We start from the raw sequence: 6,550 nt of genomic DNA on the forward strand, positions 1-6,550 counted from the left end.
AAATTTTCAAGTGTGAAGAATTTGTTAACGGTATTAAAATTAAGTAAAATCTCAGAAATGTCATATTTACAAATGCCCTCGAAAAAGTCATGCATTATGTCAGCAATGTAGTTTTCAGTTGCAGTAAAGTACGTTAACTGGTTAAAAACGCAACTTCTTTTGACACCTGTTAACTTAGGATCATCCTGCAAAAGGGCTTGTTCATAGTTTTGTACACTCTTGGTCAGGGGATGCATCTTTCATGAGGTTTTGCTTAGTTCCCAAGAACTTCATTTAAACCTAAGTTGTCTTTCAATATGTTACATAAATAACCCGTTTGGGACCTTAACCAGTGCTAATGACAGTGCCAATGCGGTTGATGAAATAAATCTATCCCAAATCGTTACCTAGAGTCGTTTTGAAATAGGTAGCAACGAATATAAAATCTAACTTAGAAAGCACTTGCTGCGGTATTGTGGGGAACGTCTAATAAACACCGCATATGTTGTCTACAATAGCATGGCTGCCTAATGGGTTATTGATTTCAAAACCATCCAGGTACAAAAAAATTGGAACAACGATTTTATTTTGAAAGTAGGAAGATAATTTATTTTTATAAGAAATCGAGTTGACGAAATGATCGGTTTTAGGACTTAATGTTTGTTTTGATATTTCTTGTATGGTGTTATCCAAAACATTTGGCATTTCAAAGAACTTGCGAATTTAAAAGGTAATGTCCATCAAGCAAATATTAACTTTTTTTTTTTTTTTTTTATAACTGGTGAAATCTCATTGTTTACATTAAAGGAAACTGGATTGGCAAAACTATCTATGTTTTTCAGTTTTTTAACAAAAATCAAGAAATTGCTAAGCATCTTCGTTTATACTTTTGGGAATTATTGCAAGTTTTACTGCATCTATAATGTCTGAAGTTATTTTAGAAATTTTGTCCTGAATAAACAATATACAGTTTGTCAAATAATTCTTTGCAAAAGGAAAAATGTCATTAAAATTCATTTTAAAGTTGTATTTTTATTAACAAGAATAGGACTTATTTAATTTTTCTTTTATATTATGGTTAAGGTGCATAATATCTACAACTATGAACAAAAAACAGAACATATTTCAGCATGAAACTTAGGAAAAAACAACAAAAACAAAAAGTCAGAACATAATCAGTTGTCAATTAATTCTTTGCAAAATGTAAGCATTGGTTAAATTCGAAACAAAATCATATAAAATATAACCGTTATTTTTCTAATATTTAGTGTGGTGTCCTTTGGCATCCAAGACAGCATTCAGGCGACGAGGCATAGATTGAATAAGTTGATTTAAGTCATAATACTCAGGTATTTTCTTCCATTCCTCATGGATCTCTTTGATCAAAGCATTTTTATTGGTCGGACCGCGTTTAGCCACCTTCTTCTTTAATAAAGCCCACAAGTTTTCGATGGGGTTCAAGTCAGGACTCTGGGCAGGAGTGTCAATTACTTTGCTGCAGTTATACAGCAGCCAGTTCCTGCAAATCCACGATTTGTGCTTGGGGTCGTTGTCTTCATAAAGCTTGTACTGAAGCTTATTTGGGTTTTGAGGGTTAATGAAGCCAAAATCAACGACGCTTTTGGTCAATTCTTTTTTCAAAATATCCAAATAAAATTCTTTGGTCATAATGTCGTTAAAAATTCGGAGTTCTCCGACGCCCTTGGATGAAATACATCCCCAAACCATTACGGATAGCTTTCCAAACTTCACTGTTGGTATGATATTCTTCTGTTTTAAGGCTGTTCTCCAAACCTTGCTGGGTCCATCATGATAGTACAACATTATTTTGGTCTCATCACAAAAAATCACGTCATTCCAGTACTCCGCCGGCCTGTTAGCATTGGCAATAGAAAATTTTAGCCGCCTATCGATGTTAATAGCAGAAAGCAAAGGTTTCTTTCTGGCTACGTGGGAAGAGTATTTGTGTGTGTTGAGAACTTTTCTGATGGTCTTGTGGCTCACTGTTTTGTTGCAATCATTTTTTAAGTCCAGAGCCAACTGCCTAAGTGTAGTTTGCGGATTATTATTAATATTTTTCAAAATTTTTGAATGGTCTCGTCTGGTAAGCTTTGGTGGCCTGCCTGGAGAATTGTTTAAATGCAGACGGTTTTGTTTTTCCGCTCTATTAATTATGTTGTAAATTGTCCTTAGTTTAATATCAAACATAGTTGATAATTCCTTTGCCGTTTTATTATTGTAATAGTTGTAATAAACTAATTGAATAAGGTTTTCATCAACTCTTTTGCCAGGCATTGTTTAAACAGCGGATTAGGATCACTTGTGCACTTGTTAATAGTGAATTCGTAATGATCATGGGAGATAAGAACATAACAAAAACGAACGTGTTCATTTTTCTCGAAATTTAGTTACCGTTACTTTGTTTTGTGTCTTTCTTTAGCTACTGTTTACATTTTGCAAAGAATTAATTGACAACTGATTATGTTCTGACTTTTTGTTTTTGTTGTTTTTTCCTAAGTTTCATGCTGAAATATGTTCTGTTTTTTATTCATAGTTGTAGATATTAAGCACCTTAACCATAATATAAAAGAAAAAATTAAATAAGTCCTATTCTTGTTAATAAAAATACAACTTTAAAATGAATTTTAATGACATTTTTCCTTATGCAAAGAATTATTTGACAAGCTGTATCTTTTCTACAAAATGAACTCTTTGAGGCGAACTCTAACAATATATTTTGACATAATAATGTTATCCTTCGCTCAAGATCTGAAAAGCTAACTTCTTGTTTCCTTGACGGTTGTTGTAAGTTATGTAACGAATTTGAAGCTTCCTCAAAAATATTGTCTTCTTCTTAGAATGACTGATTTGAATTTTCTATGTGAGCTAAAACACTTATTTTTTGAACCGGTTTCGATTCAGGGAACTATTTGGGTTTTTGTCGCGTAACATGTCTCTTAAAATTAGGAAAGTTTGTGAACTCTTAGTTACATTTAGAAAGTTCACATTTGTATATGTCAGCCTCACAAAGTCCATGAAAATATTTACCATGGTGGTATAATTCAGTAAGCACATCAAAGGGTTTACAGCACTTAAAACATTCCACGATTTAAATAAAACAAACTTATAAAGGAAAAAAAGATACAAAATATATTCCAATATAGAAGAAGCTTAACGCTTAAATGTGTGTATTCAAAGGACAGTGGTAAAAAATATGTATTTAACTAAAGAGTATGTGTTACTGATTTAAATATTCAATAGACTTGATAATATTGGCATTCTTTTATCGTAGCTTGTAGTAATATTATAAAAATAAATTTGTAAAAATGACCAACAAAAAATATATTCATTAGAGTACTTAATATTAAGGACGTGAAAATTCTTGAAGCAACAATCTAATGCCTTTAAAAATGATTTAAATTTCAATGTTTGCTTTTCAATGATAATGTAGAAATCGGTTAGGCTAGTCAAATCTATTCCAAATACTACAATAAAGGGTTGAATTGTAGTATTTTCTTTGATGGCGCTTAGAGACTTATTTTTTAAATGGGCTTGCAAGTCGTTGATAGTTTTAATATGGAGAACACTAATGCTTATGAAGTCCTGGATGGTATGCCGCCGTAAGAATTTCTTATTGTTTTCCATCAATACGCTTCTTCCTGTTGGTTTAATGGCAACATAAACAGTATGCAGGGTTTCGAATCTTTAAGATAATACGAAATATTAGCTGTTTATGCCATATTTAAACTTTTACTTTACTTGCTGTCATTCAACGATTCGGTGCAACTCCGAAGAAGCTGTAGAAAGAATTTGTCTTTCTTTTTTTATTCCTTAAACTTTACAAAGGATGATTCCCATAAACATGTAAGTTTAAAAGCTTTGTCTTGGTGAATCGATTTGAAATCAGTGTTGATCTGCAACATCCAAATTAAGTGTTAGAGTCTTATATATACAATTAATAGAAAATGACAAAATTTCTACGAACATCACAAACATTTCCAAGGGACATTACAAACGTTTACGAGGACATCACAAACAATCACATAAACTCATGGACAATATAATAGGTGTGAAGATTTTTTTTTTCAATATCGATTTAAATCAATATAAACATAACATTTAATATGGAAGCGATACTTTTTAATATGGTCACACTGTTTCGGTACGAATTTGGTGAATTCCCGGAATTAATAAGCTTTTGGGAAAAATTGTGGAATGTTTTATTGCTGAGAGTGCAATCTCGGCTGGTCAATGAAATAGGTGTATTAACCAAATCATTAACCTGTTACTTATTAGTACAATTCTTTGGTTGCACAAGGTAAGGTATTTGGAAAATATACCTAAATAAGGACTTAATTGACCATTAAAATTGTATTAGATGGGCCGTGGGCGTCACTGCAGTGCGGAGGAGAGAAGGCTCATTCGACGACTCCGAGATGAAAGAAAAACGTATAAATCTTTTGCCATGCTAATGAAACGTTCTCAAAACTTCGTAACCAATGCCTTAAAACCGGAAAAAATAGGTGAAAGTCGGGGAGCACCTAGAAAATCATCATCTAAGACCGACGATCGCATTGTTCAATTGGTTAAACGCGACCCGTTCAAGTCTTCCAGGACGATTGCCAATGAAATTGGGAATATTGTGTCATCACGGACCGTTAGGCGACGAATGGCAATAGCAAACCTACCAGGTAGGATTGCTCGCAGGGTTCCTTTGCTTCGTTCGGCAAATTTACAGATGAGGAAAAAATTTTCATTAGATCGTAGAACCTGGTGCGGACCAGAGGGTGAGAAAAAATTGCGTAATATCCTCTGGATTGATGAAACCGAAATAAATTTTTTTGGAAATGATGCCAAAAGGAATGTTCGTCGTCCGAAAGGCAAAGAATTTGATCCTAAATACACATATAAGACTGTGAAACATGGAGGTGGTAGCCTAATGGTATGGGGCTGCTTTTCATGGTATGGTGTTGGTCCACCCAAAAAAAAATCTTCGAGTGTCAATTTGATAAGTGTGGGTGAAAATGACACTACACCTAGGATCAAATTTTTGGGATCAATTTGATCCTAAGTGAGTGTCAAAAGTATACTACATTGTATGAAAAATCTATTTTGATCCTAATTAGTGTCACTTTGACCAAATCCAAGGTCTCGTCGATACCAATAATTGTATGCTATTTTCGAAATTCGAACTGCGCCTATCGTGCAAGCAAGCGTAGTTATCGATAAATCATTGTGAGCTCGACATTGTAAAAGACGCCAAATATTTCAGTGCAAGGAGCTAGTGTTTATTGAATCAGGTAAGTACATTCCTAATAATATAATATGTAATATGTAATGTAGTTTGCGGTTACATACATACATATTTAAGCAGGAATGTGTATCTATTCGTTACAGCGATCTTTCAACTCATAAATAAACACTGCACATATATATGTATGTAAGCATGTAATCACTGACGGTGACATCGCTTGCAATTTTTGAATGCATTATTTTTTTTTCATTTAGGGAGGACAACGATTCTATGCAGATGCCCCGCCTATCCACGTATGTACACCTGGTCGACGGCAGCAAATTTATAAGATGAAAAAAATTATAAAATACACATTCATACGCATTCAATAAAAAAATTTAAATAAAATGCAAATGAAATTATTGGTCTATTTTTGGGTGTGAAATCAACAATTAATTCGTGTCATATTGATACTAAAATCGTATCAAGTTGACCCTAATAATGTCCCTTTTATACCCCGAATGAGTATGTCCGTCAAATTAGCGTCGGTGACTTAGCGGCGCTGGCGGACCGGTGGAATCTGGAACATGGGGCCAATTTTTATGTTTTGTTTTTCTCGGCTTTTTGAGGCCGAATCGAAAAATATTAAATGCAAAATTGTTTGGAATAAAAATATCTATCGCTCTAGATAGTTTGCAAACATATCCGAATTCTAGAAATTCCCCCCACAATTTCGTTTATTGCTCCCCTCACAGCGGTTGTACCAATATGCACGGTAAACCTGGTTATTGGGCGTTAATTCAAGGTTCTTGTCAGAAAGTATCATTGGGCTAAAGCCGTCAGTTTTTGAGAAAATAGCTTAACAGTGAAGGCACCTCGGATTTTCCCCATACAAAAAAGGGGGGCAAATAGTAAATTGCACAGGGCTCCACTCTCAGACGTTGTACCAACATGCACGGTATATTGGCAGATTGGGGATCGCCTAAAGCAAGTTCAGTGCAAAAATCATAACGATAAAGCCGTCAGTTTTTGAGAAAATCGCTTTACAGTGGGGGAAGATAATAATTAAAAGAAGTGGCGCCAGATTAAAATTTGAACCAGTAAGTTCCAAGACATGAACCACTATGTAAAAAATTTATTCAGGACACTAACCATATGGCAAAAAATTATGTTTCGACGCTATCTCTATTTGTAATAATTTTGACTTTCACAGACGTTGTACCAACATGCACGGTACCTCGTTGGAAAGGAAATTCATTTTACTAATTAACAAATGTGGTTCGGCGAACGAAAAGCCGTCAGTTTTTGAGAAAAAATCATAGTGCGTTGTGGGCATCT

The sequence above is a fragment of the Drosophila suzukii genome, chromosome 3 (assembly GCF_043229965.1).
Source record: "Drosophila suzukii chromosome 3, CBGP_Dsuzu_IsoJpt1.0, whole genome shotgun sequence".
Classification (NCBI taxonomy): domain Eukaryota; kingdom Metazoa; phylum Arthropoda; class Insecta; order Diptera; family Drosophilidae; genus Drosophila; species Drosophila suzukii.